The sequence below is a fragment of the Manacus candei genome, unplaced genomic scaffold (genome assembly GCF_025592945.1).
Source record: "Manacus candei isolate 608988 ecotype Guabito, Panama unplaced genomic scaffold, ASM2559294v1 h1tg000060l, whole genome shotgun sequence".
Classification (NCBI taxonomy): Eukaryota; Metazoa; Chordata; class Aves; order Passeriformes; family Pipridae; genus Manacus; species Manacus candei.
The window spans coordinates 6,607,200-6,623,535 of NW_026138108.1; the positions used below are offsets into that span (position 1 = coordinate 6,607,200).

Sequence of the window (16,336 nt, forward strand, 5' to 3'; positions counted from 1 at the left end):
CCGCTCCCGCCCGGTCCTAGCGCCGGCCGCGCCCCCCCGGCCCCGCCGCCCCTCGGCCGCCGCGTCCCGCGCTTCCCCCACCCGTGCCGCTGGGACGAGATGTCTGCTCCGGTGCCCGCGGCTGGAAGGAGAGCGCCCTCCTCCCCCCACAGCTCACCTCCCGAGTCGCCGGCCTCCTTCCCGCAGCGGGAAGTCCCCATTGGGGGGTCTCCTTCGCGTGTGCGGTGCTGCCCCGCGCTGCGCTCTGAGTGACCCTCTCAAGCACCACTGAAGTGAGTCACGGTTGTGCTCGTCCTGCCGGAACTGGACTCGCTGAAGGGCAAAACTCAAGATCAACCCAGGCATAGATTTCTCATATCACGAGCGGGGGTGCCCAGGGGTTGTCATTTCTTATCACGCTTTTACATGGTCCTACATATCTGCTCCACTTCTCCATCTTTTCTCCTGCTTTTCCTACTGTTCGCTTGTTTCTTTCCTGACACTGTTGTTGGTAGGAAGTTGCAATTTGGGTTTGTGTTGTTTATTCTTTTTTTGTTCTCTTTCATTCACAATGAATGCCAAGGGACGTTTAAAAGAAAAATCCGGTTCCTGGTTTGTGAGGAGCTTGAAGAACAGCAGGAAGATGGTTGTGTGGAAGGGAAGTGACAGAGGTATGTAGACACCCCCTGTGTTTTGGTTTATTTGCTGCCAGCATCTCAGGAGGAATGGACTTATGGGAGAGCCTGAAGAGCTGAGCCATTGTGGATTGATCATGGGAGGTCATGTCATGATGAATGGATAGAGTGGAGAAACATACAGTTGAAGGGTACATGGTTAAGGAATACTGCTGGAGTGCAGAAGTGGTAGGGACAATACCATGCTTAACAGTAGAGTGTAGACTAGAGGAATGCAGTTAGGTTGAGCTTTGAAGAAGGACAGAGATTCAGATGTGTGGGAACAGTAGGTGAGGAACAAGTGGAGGGCTGTCAAAGAGCTAGCGGTGTGGTCAGGTTTGTGAGAAGAGGTGTTTGACCACCCACCACTTCTTTGGGTTGCAAAAGAGCATTGCATGTTTGGGATGCAGAGAAGAAAAACTTTGCAGTAGTTGTGGTAGGATATTCCAAAGGGGTCTAACCAGCAGTTTATCAGTGAAAATGGTAACAGATTGGTCTTGAAGCTGATGGGGTAGAAGGAAGGCCTGGGACCTGGTTTGTGACTCTTGGGAAAGGGGAGAGGGGACACTAGCAATGGGAGTATGTTACTGTTGTCAGCAGCAGTGAAAGAGAAAAGGGAAAGTGAGGCTAAGTCAAGGCAACTCTGCATTTTAGCTAGCAAAAACTGATGACAAAATTTCCACGAAGAGATGCCAGACAGCCACTTGAGCACTGGGACTGAACAGAGGCAGAAAGGTTGATGACAGAGGGAGAATATGAGAATCACAAGTACAGAAATACTTTCTAAAGTCCTTGAGAATTGCCAGCCTGAGCCCACAGAGGGAGAAGAGGGTATGTCTGTGAACCCAAGCCTGGCCTTAAGAAAGGAGAGGAGGACGTTCACTCACTGATAGAAATCATACACACGGAAATTATTTTTTAATCATAGTAAGGCACTCCTTTTGATAATAATAGATCTGGGGATCAATGGGAAAGCACCGTAGAGTAGATTTTGAGAGTTATGAATGCTGAGGAAGGCAGGTAATCCAGGAAAGAAGTTAAGGGCCTCTAAATCCTAGTCTAGTGGGTCCTTCTGGTCACATCCACAACTCCAGAGGCTCTTTCCCAGCTCATTAGTTCCTGCCTTCCATGTTACCTTACCCCCCTGAATTCTCTTTAAGAATTTCAGTGTTGGAAACTAAGGTGACTGTGGGGATGAAAGGGATATCATGCAGCTTCTGTTGCTTGGATTTTCCTTCTTGTCTGGGGAACTGAAAGAGAGTGGTACAGAACCTCAGAAGTCATCTGAAAGTATATATTAAAAGCTAAAAAGCTTGTTTAAAGATAGTTTTCCTGGACTCAGGTGAGGAGGCCACGCTTAAGTGACCTGCAAGGTTTCTTTGAAGATACTAAAGCTGTAATTGAAAAAGGAGTGTTAGTAGAGACAAAAGAGTTGGATATTTCAAAAGACATATGAGAGGACCCCAAATCAGAGATTGGTGGGCGAACAGGAGCTTGTGAGATCTGGAGCAAGATAGCTACTGAAATGGAAGGTCTTTTAGAAATATAAATTGGAACGTGAAGTTTATACATTACTTTGTTGCAGAAGATGAAAGATATCATGTTTGAAGCTTATATTGAAGCTTGAGAGGGAAAGTATTAGAAAATAATATCTTTATTTAACAAGGATTGGGGCACAAAATAACTGCATATTAAGACACAAAGACTTTGCTTTGCATGGTAGACTATAGCATGATTGGCATTTGTTTGATTAGTGATAGCTGATACCACCAGGTAGGTGGTTGCTGGTTTGCATGAAATGAAAGTTTTAAGACAGTCTAGCAGGTACTGTGAGCAAAGTCTTGCTTTAAGCTTGCCATATAATGATATAAAATTCTAGCTTAATTTAAAAAAATAACTTTCTATAATTAGAAATGTTTGGACTATGACAGGCAAAACAAATCAACTAATTTTCCAAGATCTAATTTGCAGACAGAAAACTTCCATGGAAGTTTGGTTAATCCCAAACAATACAGTGGCACTTCTGTCCTTCTAGTCCCACTGAAAAATAACAGTATTATAACTGTATTTTGTTCTGGTTTATGTTTGACACCTTTAAATGTTTAAACATCTGGTTTATGTTCAGCATCTTTAAGGAGGACTTAATGTGAAGGTGGATGTGTAAGTCCAGGAATTATCTAGTTTTTCTGTGATACCACTTGTCATTTTAAGTTAACTTAGTAATTAACCTTACTAAGTTTTGCATGTTAAAAAGAACTAAACCAACTTAATAGTGCTGGGAGCCCTCTGTAGGCACAGAGTTAGTAGGTTATGCAAATAGTTGACAGTCAGTTTGGAAAAGGATTCTGGTATAGCAGCAGGTGGTGTTATCAGAATTTTTTAAAATGTATTAAAAGCTATTAGCCTTGGAAATACATTTTGTTTCCTGAGTTCATTTTAATAACTGGTGAGAGATTTTGATGATCATCTACACTGAGCTGGGGCTGACTAAAACCTGGCATAAGTGGAGAAAATAAGCTGTAGAGTTTAGAAAGGTCTCTCTGAAGGCCTTCCTTGTGGGAGCCTTCTGAGAGGCCAGAGTTGCTCAACTACTACCCAGGAGAGTATATATGCATTTTGAGCAGTCCTTAGTCATTTGGTCTACTTATAACCTTAGCTGTTCTTCTAAATCAACATATTTAGTGGTGACGGTGGAAGAATAACTTCAAGCCATAGATATTATTTAGTTTTTAAACTACTGTGTAGCAGAAAAAGAGAGCGAGTCCCCTTACTAATTTTATCACTCGTATTAGGTCACCTCACTGTGACCTCTCCTGTGTTCTGATGACACAGGAAGACTGAGTCCTTCTTTCACCTCTGTATCTGGTGTACTGGGTTCACCTTTGCTGCCCTATACTTCAGCATCCCCAGGTAATCATATACAATGAAAGGCAGGTTGTCTTTTAAACGGAAGTCTAAATTATGTCTACAAACTAAAAAATAGCTAGTGTGGGTTCACTGTTGTTAATCCTCCTATTCTCTACTCACTGCTTTAGCTGACAACTGCAGTGATTTCTCTCTAACTCCAAAGGAGCTTTTTTCTCAATGTGTGAGATGACTGAGCATATATTCCCTAGCATTCCTAAACTTAGTAACTCATATATTTGAAGTGAAATTTTAATTTTTTAAAAATTGGTTTTATTTTTCATGAAGACATTTTACCACTTACAGAAGATGCTGGATTGACAGAACTGCATAGGCACAAAGTTGCACGTAAGGAGCTGTATGCTTTGGTGCTTTATTAGTGTATCAAGAGTACCTGATTCTAAACACCTCTTTAGCCTCTTCCTTCATAAATATTCCTGGTGAGGATACCAGCAATAGTGACAGCTAACGAAGCTCTCACTCTTAAAATTTAAGCCTAGCTCTGAGTTCATCAGTCACTTTATCTTCAGAGAAAAATGTGTACCAATTGTAACAATTTGAAGAGGGGAAAAAGGATGTTGAGAGAACCTGTGACTTTGTGCACAACTATGAATGCAACTGGAGAGCACATTCAAAATGCTTTTAAAGCTAGAGGAAGCTGAGAGGGAGAGAGTTATTTGTAAGAATTATAAACTCAAAACAAAAGACAACCAGGGCTGGAACACCAGTTGTGCAATATATGAATGCTATAATTCAGCCTGTGCTCTCTTGCGTTAAATTCATGACAACAGTATTTCAGTGCAGTTCTTTATCAGTTTTAGATTACATCATACTGTGAATTGCTCTATCTGTTAACACTGATCATTGTAAATCATTTGGTTTGAGGTCTTCAAATGGAAAGCTGGGATGCATTTCAGCATGCAATGTAGTCATTTTGTCCTTGAAAATCAAGGAACTGCAATTGCATAGATGATATTACTTTCCTGAAAGGTTAGATTTGCCCCTTTGAGTTGTCATTAATTGAATGAAAGCCTTCCACAGAAAGAATGAGAATGGAGGAGAAAACTGTGGGTTGGTGCTTAATGTTGACTGCAGGAGTCATAGAGGTGCTGCATGTCTGAAGAGCTGTGTAGCCCAAAGCCTGATGCAAAGAAGTCTTGATGCTTTTAATGAGAGTAACCAGAGCAGCAGAAGTGATGGCTAAATGCTAGTTCCTGAATTTTTATATCTAGATTTTTCATTCTTAATTACTTCACTTTTGCTTGAATATGTACTTCATGTTCATCCATGTTCTTCAACTGTTGCATGGCTTTGCTTTGAGCTGAGAAGTATTTACTGTGCTCTGCCTGCTGAGTTGCATTTGTTTTTCATCCATTTGTACTGGGCTGACATTTCCGAGTGAAGGTTCTTCTTGATCTGCAAATTCCTTTGGGATCCTTCAGAAAGTGCATATCAAATTGTGAGATAAATGGAAGTTGCTCTGGAAAAAAATGGAAGTAATATTGTGACATGATAGAGATCATCATTGGTCTTTACTCACTCCATTAACTGAGAGAAACTCCCACCTGAATTCATTTGGTTTTGCTGAAAATTTATGGGAGACGGAACCAAGCAGATAAAATGATGGGAATGGTGCACACGAGCAAGACAAGGTGGTGGAAGGAGTGTTCTGCTGCTTGCTAAAGGACTAGAGGTGTTTCCAAACTGTCTTTCCTGTAGGGAAAGAGAAGATTGCTTCTTCCTGGCAAAAAGGGCAGTGAACACTGTAAACAACTGTTGAGTTTTCTGTCTCACCCCCAACACGTGCTTGAATCCAGCATGTAGCTGGAATGGGTCAGACACTGTGCTTCTCTTGGAGCACATCCTCTAGTCAGGGCTGTAGTAAAATTGTCAGGATTTGTGTTTGATGAGGCATTCCCCAAAATAGAAATAATTGTTTATCAAGAAATCATGGGGCTAAATCACTGCAAAGTCTATTTTAAGTATCTGAAATTAGGCACACAGCTTGGCTAATGCACCACTTTGTTACAATGTGGACTTAAAGGAAGGGTATAGATTTGTCTCTTGTCTTCTTCCTGCTGATCTAGGTGTGATCCAGCAAAAAAAAGGCAGCTGGTGATCAGGAAAATTCAGCTTACACAGTTGGAATTTTTGTGGCAGCGCATAACAAAACATGCTTATGGAAGCTGGTAAAGTTGTGTCACTATGAGCTGAGAGCAGCCATCCTGAGGGCTTGGGTCTTCATTTCTGAAAGAGCACACATAGGTGTGAGCTATTTAACTCCTAACATGTACTGTGGCTAGAGTTTCAGAAAGGGCTAGAGATTTGGCTTTATTTTATTAGATTATTTGTTTTGGGCAGGCCTAAAAGGTCCTTGAGTTTTTTAGACTGACCTAGGCAGCTTTTTCTGAAAACAAAACTCTACTAATGCTGTCATTATGTTTTTAAAAGCTCAGCCAATTTGCAGGTGCATGAACATAGCAACAGACACAAACACATAGATACAGACATATGTATTTCACATCTACTATATACAGAATACAGAACAGGAGGTGCTAGTCTTTTCTTGAAAAAAGCATGCACTTCTCAGTGCTGCAAGTGTATCTTTTTCATTTAACCAGGAAAAAAATAAATATTAATGTCTGTTTCTGACCGAGCAGTATGGAACATTCTCTATTTTATACAATGTATGTGCTTGCCCATCAGCTGACTATTTCTCTAACAATTAGAAAATTTCTTTCTTCACTTTTTAAATTGAAATTAGAACTTTGTTTTTGTGTAATGATTCACTTTTCACAGCTGTTATTACTTCTTCAGCCTACTCTGAGTTCACAATAGTAACTGAAATGTTCTCAGAAAAGCAGATGGGAAAATGGCCTGTAAATCTTTATTGTTATAAACGATTTGTAAAACTTTAGATGTTGAAAGGCAAGAGTAGTTTAAATAAATCTCAACAATGCTGACTCAAAGTTTAAAGCATTGCTTAAATCCCTTGATTAACCCAGCTTCTCAATATTTGACATAAATCAATAACTCTGAGATGTCTTTGCTGTTCTTTAGCTTTGTAAATATTTACACAGCCAGTCCCGTGAAATGTGACATTTAATCCTGTTGAAGTAATTATTTGTATGCTGCATATGAAGAGAAATAAAGTATAATAGTTCCAGTGATGCTAGTTAAATAATTGGCACTGGAGATGAAATCTGCTGCATTTCTTTTGTCAATAACCAGGATTTATACAATATAAGTGTGAGTGAATGGAAAGCAGAATCCACCTTCTGTCACAAATCTTGGGCCAGCTGCTGGGAATGCAGATTTCCTGATCCTGTCTCATGCCTAGGCCTGTGGCTCAGCATTAACAGCAGCCTTTTGTTCCAGTTAAATGAGGTGTTGAGAGCTAGATTAAAGGAAAGAGTGAAGGGATAGCACCTCTATCAGCTTGTCCTCAGCCTTCTGTTGCTGGCATAAACTATAATGAATGGTCTCTGTTCTCCAGAAAGCAGGAAGATGCTCTACCCAGAGTTTTCAGGACCTGGGAAAGCATTCTATAGGAGCCTCAGTGCAAAAGAGTTGTCCCATCCCTCCAGATTGTGGCTTGGATTCCTGGTAATGTATTAGATTTGCAGCAGGCTTGTATTTAAATGGTTTAGGTTAAGAAGCATAGTGATATGTTTGTTCCCATGAGACTGCATTTTAGTCATTGTTTACTGACTCAGTCTGATTCATCTGTGGATTCTGCCACGTTCTGCAGTTGTAGTCTTTGCCTCTAGGTAGACAGTAGAAGGGACTGGGGAATAACAAGAAAGCAGAGGAAGATCACAATGGGACAAGATATTCAGAGCTGGCAACAAGAAATCAAAGTGGGTCTTCCTTCAGTTATGCTCCATTCTCATGCAAAATTGGACCTTTCTGTTTTTCTAGGATGGATTCTCATCCTATAAGACAGCCTGCAATAACATGTTTACTGGCTTTCCTATGAAGGAATAAGAGAAAAGTGGTGTCCAGTTCTCAAATCCAAAGGAAAGGCCTTTTTTTTTCTTTGTAATTAGTCAGACTGTAATAAAAAATAAAATAGATTTCTACAGGTTCTTTTAAAATTGTTCTCCAGCTTATAGTCATCCTGCCTGTTAAAAAGTGGAGAAAAAGATTGCCCATGCAGTAGTAATTCAGGATGTGGGCAAAGACGCTTTTTGTTTGCTTTATCATGCCAAACCCCTTAAGAACCCTTCATTATATGGAAAGGTAGAAGTACTACAGTGGTACTTCTGTGGCCCATTTTGGCTACTGCATAGTCCAAGCAGAGAGATGTATGCTCCAAAGGACAGTGCACCACAGAAGAGGTGATGTGGGAAGTCAATGAAATTGCTGTCAATTTTCCTGAGTGTCTGCTTCATACAGTCCTTAGGAGGTGTTTTCGCCTATGTATCCACAAATATGTATAATTCTGGTTAGGTCAAAATCCAGATGATTGCATTTGGGTTACTAATGGAATTTTCTTCAGCTTTGTTTCCATGTTGTGTTGTATTGCTTGTCTTATGGAGTATTTCTCACCTCCCAGTCTAAGACTGAGTAGGATCTTTAGAATGCTGCTTATATTTAGGGATGTGCTTTGCAAGAAAAAAATAAAAAAGGATGTTTTGGCACACTAAAGTTTGAGTTTTCAGGCATACCTGTTTGGAGGCCCAAGAGATTTGAGGACAATTTGGTCCAGTAGGAAATCAGGCTAGAGATGGTATATGAAAATATGAATTAAAACTTTCAGAGATGAAAATATAAAACTAATTATCTTTGTTAAGAAAAAGTAAAACCTTTTGCTTCACTCTGGTCAGTTAATATTAGTCTGTAGCTATCAAGTTAACTAGTACATAAATAGCAATAGGATAAATTAATAGAGGAGCCTTATGCACATAGACATTTGCTCAGTCAAACAAAGTTCCTAAAGGCTGAGCTGCAAGTCTGGAAACCTAACCACTGGTGTCTAAAACAGAAAATGTCATTTTTGGTTTGTTTTTTTTTCCTACACTTTGTGTTTAACCACAAAACCAAACAAGGCCACAGTTAATGGTCATGGAGTGCTTGAAGGGCATATGTCTTCCCTCATTACAAAGCAAAGATTTGTCAGACATGTTTAGCTACAAAACATACATGCAGGAATCACTACGTACCTAGCAGCTGTGAGGATTAAGTGATCTGATCAATCTTTTCTGTATCTCTTTTTAAAAATAATTATTTGTACTTTAAAGAAGGAATAACATTTTGTCATCCACATCTAGGAATAGGTGTTGGGGTTTTTTTTTTCCCTTTGATGCGCAACAGAACTCAGAATTCTTATGGCAAAAAAAGGCCAGAGAGCAGACGAGGTGAAATGACAGATTCGGGTAAAACATGAGCAGCCACCTCACAACAAGCAAGTTCATTGCGTGACAATCTTTCTGCACTTCCCCAGGGACTGAGCAGAACGGTTCAAGAAGGAGCAGATGGAAACAGCTGCCAACAGATGAGTACTGGAACAGATTCAAGCCACACTGCTTGCTGGAACTTGAGAGTTTGTGATGGCCTGAGCTTACCCAATGACAGGTATCTAAGATTTAGAATCAGTCAGTTCTTAGCTATGGGGACCAGAAAACAACTACTATTGTGGAACAAAAGACATGTACAGGGTATTCTCTGAACAAGCCACCAGAGATAATTGCTCACAGAAGTCCTGTGGTGAGAGGAATCTTTTAGGCTGTGGTTGCAGATAGTATTAAAGGTAAAAGAACACCATTAAAGTATTTTTCGTGAATGTGTCTTATCTCATAGTTCCTTCACTCAAAATGGTTGTTTCTCCTGACCTTGAGCTAAGACTTAACAGATAGGGAAAAGATAAATTTAGGAAATCCAGTGACACAATGCTGATACTTTCACGCCTTCTTGCATAATTTCTAGCATACCATGAAGAACAATAAATGGCCAAAGCTAAAGTGTCCTTGGCAAACAAACAAACAAACTAGCACCCTGTGATATTTTTACCTTTGTTTCCTTTCACTACACACACTTTTTACTCCCACAGAGCTTGAAGTATTAACCCAGCATGTTAATTTATTTCTTCCAGAGTTGCCCTGACCGTTGCATTTAACATCTCTCTTGGAAGTACTTCAAACTAAATGGCTGGCTCCATCTCTAGCTTTGTTAATTAGGCACATTACTTTGTTGCTTATTTTCATATCGCTTAATGTAATTGGGATTTGTGAAGCTTTTGAAAAGCATGTTTGGGACTACATTTTGTGCAGCTGGCTTTCAAGTGCAAGCTGTTTCAAGTGTGTAATTCTGTAGAGAGAAGCTTTTGAGAGCGTAGAGCATGTGTGCCTAGCACATAACCATGCTTCCTTTCCAAAAGGAACAAAGGTATGTAAGTATGACCTTTTCCATGCAGAGGAACATGTGTGACACGTGTACCTCCCTGCATACATTTGTATTTCTATGGTATTAGTCTGCAATTGAGAGCATTACATGCCCTGTTTGAAGGTCTCCCTTTACAAGCTGTTGTATAACAGCTTTGCTTTATGATGGTCTTCATTCCAACAAGCCTATGGTTTTTCACATAAAAATGCAACTTTGAGCATCCAAACTCAAAACATGAGTTTGTACTTGCTGTGATAATTCCAACAGATAAGGGTAACCTTATGTGTCAACTGCCAATAAGACTGATGAATTTACACTAGGTAGAGATTTGGCTCATTAATTTCAGTTGTCTTGCTGTGAAATGATACTCTCTACTTGAGCTGAGGAAGAGTTAGATATGAAAGTTTAGGAAAAATAAAAATGTATGCACTAAAGAAAAGATGTCCAAGTCCTCTTTTTCATGGAAATGCTGCCCTCCGGTGGTCTGGAGAAAAGCTTACACACTACTTGTTAGTAATAATGTACTTTCCTTTTACACTAGAGCAAGCAGCAGCAATCAAAAGTACCTCTTAGTACCACAGGCACATGGACAATGTAGGCTCCAGCCTCAGGAAACCCACAGGTGGCATAAAAGAAGCAAAGACATTCATAACAGAAAGGTATTGCTTTATTTGGTTTAGGATTCAGAAGTAAAGTATCAATGTAAAAGAAAGGAATTTAGTTTGAAGCACTTCCAAGAGAGATGTTAAATGCAACAGTCAGGGCAACTCTGGAAGAAATAAATTAACATGCTGGGTTAATACTTCAGTATGTAGGTTATCTTTAGGTAGTCCCCTCTACACTTGCTTACCTTTCCCTTATATGGCTTCAAATGGTCTTTCCGAATGGGTAGGATTGTTTCTCAGCTTGTGCTATTCTATACCTATGTGCTGGGTGGGGGTTACTGTGCACACCAATGTGACTTCACAGAATCATAAAATGAGTCACAGAATGGTTGGTGTTGGAAGGGACATTAAAGACCATCTAGTTCTAGCCCCTCTGATGTGGAGAGGGACACCTTCCACTAGATCAGAGCTCCATCCAACCTGGCCTTGAACACTTTCAGGGATGGAGCATCCAGAGATTCTCTGGGCAGCCTGTTCCAGTCCCTCACCACCCTCAAGTGGAGAATTGTTTCCTAATATCTAATCCAAACCTACTCTCAGTTTGAAGCCATTCCACCTTGTCCTGTCTCTACATTCTCTTGAAAATAGTCCCTTTCTATCTGTCTTGGAGGCTCCCTTCAGGTATGGGAAGGCTGCAATTAGATCTCCCTGGAGCCTTCTCTTTTCCAGTATGAACAATCTCAATTCTCTCAGCCTTTCCTCGTAGGAGAGGTGCTCCATCCCTCTAATCATCTTGGTGACCCTCCCCTGGACTCATTCGAACAGGTTGATGTTCTTCCAGTGCTGGGAGGCCCAGAGTTGGATGCAGAGCAGAGCAGAGGGGGAGAATCACCTCCCTCGATCTGCTGGCCATGATTTGTGCCCTACTGAGGGACTTGGTCACCAGAGGATTGCAGTGTGGTCTTGCTGTCATCTCCTCTTCCTGTGCATCTGCTCCACCTGCCTTCTGGTAAGCAAATTGTCTCCCCCGGGACAATTGCTCAGGCCTTACAACGCCTTCAAAGACCTTTCATTTTCTCTCTCCCTTTCGTCTTTCTTTTTTACTTAAAACAAAATAAAATACCCCCAAATTTGCACACTATTAAAAAAAATTCAAATTATACTATTCCTACATATTTTTCCTCTGTGTTTTTGTAGAAGGTGCGTGGTAGGGAAGAGTTTGGCTTTCCCAATATATTTTTCCTGCTGTTCGTAGTGTAGGGGGCTCCAGGTGCTGACTGAAGACTGTAAATATTTTTGCTGTTTCTGCACCAACAAATTTTCCATTCTAGAAAGATGATAGAACATGGAATTCACCAAGTGACAATTTCAGGGAGAAATGCAGTTTACATCTTGCCCAGCAGATGTGGCTGTTGGACCAAAAAAGGCTCAAGGTGAGTTCAGATGTGTTAGGGAGGACTGTGGAGATTGGGAGACCCCCTTTTACTGCCGTAGACATGCAGCACTAGGTAAGTGTGCTGAGACACAGACCTCGGAGTGAATCTGACTCCAAACAAAAAAAAAAACCACTACCCCCCCAACCAAAATTACAACCTCCCTCAGTCTTCTGATTAATCTCCCTCACTCTTCTAGGTTATTGTCTGCCAGAGTTTTTAGTACTTTTTTATATAAATACTTACAGTGTTTGCCTCCCTATTGATAAATATGAGGTTATTAATTATTACATAAAATAGCACACTTGTTGATGTTAATATGCTTGTAGAAGATAAAGTTACTGATGTTTTAGAAAGAAAATTGGAGTTCAGTGCCACGCTGACTGTATTGTTGGGAAAACCCTGAGGTTTCCTATCACCCAGTGATTACAGAATAGGTCAGTTTTCATCATTAAGTTACAATGTTAAGGTCTGTATTCAGAAGTGTCTGTGCATCCAATAGGTAGATTTCTGGGTCCATAGGGAAACTTCTGCGCTCCTTTTACTGATCCAAGTGGCTCTATGCCAGACATTTTCCTAATTCCTGGTGGGATCTGAGAGGGAAAGGACTATCTGGGAGCTTTTCTGTATTATGCTACAGACCATTCTCTCCCTCAATAGCCCTGAAATCTCAAATATTGAAAGGTCTCCACTTAATGACATTCCCAGTTGTGCAACAAACCTGTTGAGAGGGGAGCACGCTGCATTGATCATGAGGGGAAGTCTAGACTGTTCAACAGTTTTACTGGAAAACAAGTGATTTGAAAGGCTGGGGGAGGGCGAGCTGATAAGCATTAGTAAATAGTGCTTAATGAGGTACTTGGATATGCCTCACAAGACGATCTCTAGGACGTGTTGTCAGAGATTTGCACTCTGACTGTACAAAGACCATTTTACCACCTACTGCTTGCGAAGCCAAGATTGCCACATGCGAGTTATGCGCGATGACCTTCATACCATCTCCTGCTATCACAGGCTCCGTGTCAGCCACACATTTTGGAACTGTTGTAGGCTTTCAGTGCTATTACGGGGATAGTTTCTGGTTTGTATTTTCAAGATCAGGTGAGCACTAAAGTCTGGCATCTTGTTCAGAGGGTTGTGCTCGGGGGATCTGCGGATCTGAAGGCCTTGTGATACAGGCGGGTCAGTGACCAGAGCACGAGCAAAGGGACACAACAATGGGTTTGTCATGGCTTTGCACTGCTATCTGAACACTATCTCAGACAGTATTGCATAGTATTCTGTGCAATAGTTTGAAACTATTCCTACTAAAGTTGGAAGTTTTGCCACTGATTTCAAGGAAATAATTAAAATTTTTTAAAGAAATAGGAAATATTAATTTATTCTCATGAAAATTTATGGGGTATGAGGTACAAATGTTTCCTTGTCTTCTGAGATGTAGTTCTTCTGAAGATGATAATACTATTTTTATGAGTAAAATGAGCAGGTTTTACCCTTTGCATAATTTGAACCTTTCGAATATATCTGCAGAATATCAAATGTAAAATGAAAACTGTTTTTGCTTCTACATTCATGGGGGTTTGTAAGGTCTTTATCTTGAGTTGAAAATGACAAGTCATTTTAGAAGGGCAGCATCTGGTGCAAAGCAACCGTCAACTTAATATTTCTTTAATATTTTTGGATACAGATGACAAAATATTTTTAAAGGAAAAAATGGTATCACAAATAGTTCATATATCTTTTACCTAAAATTGCATCTTCAGGTGAATGTGAAAAATTTCTGTAGCAGTTTCAATGGTAATATAGGAAATGGCGTTTAACATTGCTATTTGAAAACCCAGCAACTTTACTGCACTTTGTTGTGAAATATTCAAAGTAGAAAAAGGATCATCTTCATTTTCATTTATGCAAATTACCTGATAAAATCTAAAATCAGAGCATTTAGCATATATAAGTGAAGTATAAATTTATTCCTCTTCACTTTTTCCATAGCAATAGTTTGAATAAGACAAACCAGTAATATTAGGTTTGTCATGCCGTGCTTTCCTAAGTTACCAAATTAAATCAAACATTGCTAAAATACACACTTATTGTTATGTTCAAAGACAGTTACTTTCCTTTAACTGTATCTGGATGACTTTCCCTTGGGAAGTAGTGTTCCATATGAAACACCAGATAATTGTAATATCTTTAGTGAATAGCTCCAAACCCCCTTTCTGGTAGGCTCTTTACTGTCCTGTTGAGGCAGCTTGAGGTAAGGAATGATCTGGTTTGCTGTCACCCCCAGTTTCACCCAGGCTTTGCGTGTTGGTGCAATCTGCGGGATTCAGATTTTTTAAACTCAGATGGTCTTTCTTTAGGTTCTGCATCCTGCAGAATATTGGACTGGAACCTGTGTGGCATAAACTGAAGATTTCAGACTATTTGTTTGTAGCCCATGCTGGAGTGTTTCTGTAGACCAAGACAGGCTGGACTTTGATTGTTAAACTGGGCTCCTGAAGATGTATATAAGCATTCAGGGCTGATCCTACAAGACAAAGTTTGTAAATGTTGAATCAGTCTTACATTTGATCCTAGGTCTGTCAGAACTAAACTCAAGCTCTGCAAAATATCTAGTCATAGACTGGGATATATTTCTGTCAGTAACATGCTGTCCTCTTGATGCACAGGGGGAGTAGAGAAGCCATAGGCATTTGTTTTAAATATATTACCTCAGAAAGAAACAGGAAGAAATAATACAGGGAACAATTTTCCTTATTGAAGTCCCAAAATAAATATATTTTTAACCCAAAAATGTATTTATTAGCACTGATAGCCTTTGGCCCTACTCCAGTGGACTTTTCTCAATGACATCAATGGAAGAAAGGTGGGCTCTGCATAGGAAATCTATGAATATTTTTTCTTCATCATCCATCCATCTATTTTGGGATGTGCTAAATGCCTGTTCTCTGTTGTAACATTAACATCAGTATGTGGAAACTTGGGTGCTAAAATAAATCAGTGAAATGCAATATACATGACTTCACATGGAACTACGTGTACATTGTTGAGCACAAGCGCCCTGTGCCCGCTCTGCCGTGCCAGCTTTACAGCCAGGTACGCCCTGTTGTGTCCCACATAATGGGGTGCTGTGGCAAAGCAGGCATAAACTGTGTGCTGCCAGTATATACAGAGCCTCTGTAGTTCCTGAGCTGGCAAAATGTTTTTTGGTTGCCATTTAATGACAGTAAAATTGATACTTTTACCAACCTCAAATTATATGGGGACGATAAGATCTTTAATATTTCACAAAAGCATTTTTTGTATTGTGGGCCTGATCAGGTGTTTGCTGAAGGCAATGAAAATGTTATTAGTGATGTGTGAGGCCCTGATTTGTGAGGCAACTGTCTCTCTTTAGTGTTTGTAAGTTAGTGATACAGGCATCCAACTTAACCTGGGCCATTTTTCTGACCTTAGTAGACACCCTCCTGTATCATGCTAGTATGAATTAGCACATTCTCAAATTCATTTGATTTTTATTTTTACTGGAAAAATGAAAGGGATAAGCTCAATCTTTGTGGGCTGGAGTGTTTCCTGCCCATAGTGAAATCAATAGGAGACCTTTACGAGGTTGGACTTTGAAGATACCAAGGGGACAGTCCTGCCTTGGAGTCCCCTCCGATCCGTGGGAGTCTGGCCTGCTCCACCGAATGGTCCTGAACCTCAACATTGATTTATCATCAATCATGAGCACAAGCATCTGGCTGTAGAGGAAATCCCCATGGCTGCTACCTTTTCTGTGCCTCTGGGACAGGGAAACAGCAAGCTTGAAGCACGACTCTGCCTCAGGAAGGAGAAGCAACTGCGCTGCTCTGCTCAACACAGGGCAGCTTGCCCCTCTCCACAGAACATTGATCTTCAAGACCATACATGATTAAAGGAGTCAGAGATATTCCCTGGAAATAGCTGTTCCCTCTTTACTTTTCCTGCTTGAAAGGTAAGAATTGTACAAATTCCCTTTTTAATAGTGACTTAACAGAGAATACAATGATAATCTGTCATCAGAGTATTTAGAGCTGATGACGATATCTAAATTGGTTTTCGGTGTGTTTTTCATTTTATTTTACTCTTATGTTTATACAAAAGCCATAAATCATAGGTTGTTTCACACTGGTTGTAGCTGCTGGATGTTCTTATCCAGATGCACAGAAGTGCTCTGATTGTTACTTTCCAATGACAACCTGCTCAGGGCTTAACATTTTTCAGTTGCATGGAAAGCTTTCAAGGTTACACATATATACTGAATGAAACACAGCCCACTGGTTATTTTTAGAGAGCTCTAAACAAGAAGTAAATCCCTGGAGCAGTGCTGCCAGAG

At 40.3% G+C, this 16,336-nt stretch overlaps 1 protein-coding gene and 1 long non-coding RNA gene across 2 annotated transcripts in view; one reads left to right on the plus strand and one right to left on the minus strand.

Annotated features, from left to right (window-relative positions):
* LOC127478513 (ferritin light chain-like) overlaps positions 1-16,336 on the minus strand; it is a 136,443-nt gene that overhangs the window by 105,697 nt on the left and 14,410 nt on the right. The window lies entirely within an intron of this gene.
* On the plus strand, positions 242-15,970 carry LOC127478515 (uncharacterized). The gene is made up of 3 exons (XR_007907259.1): positions 242-650; positions 9,004-9,134; positions 14,340-15,970. It is a non-coding gene; the product is annotated as an uncharacterized LOC127478515 (long non-coding RNA).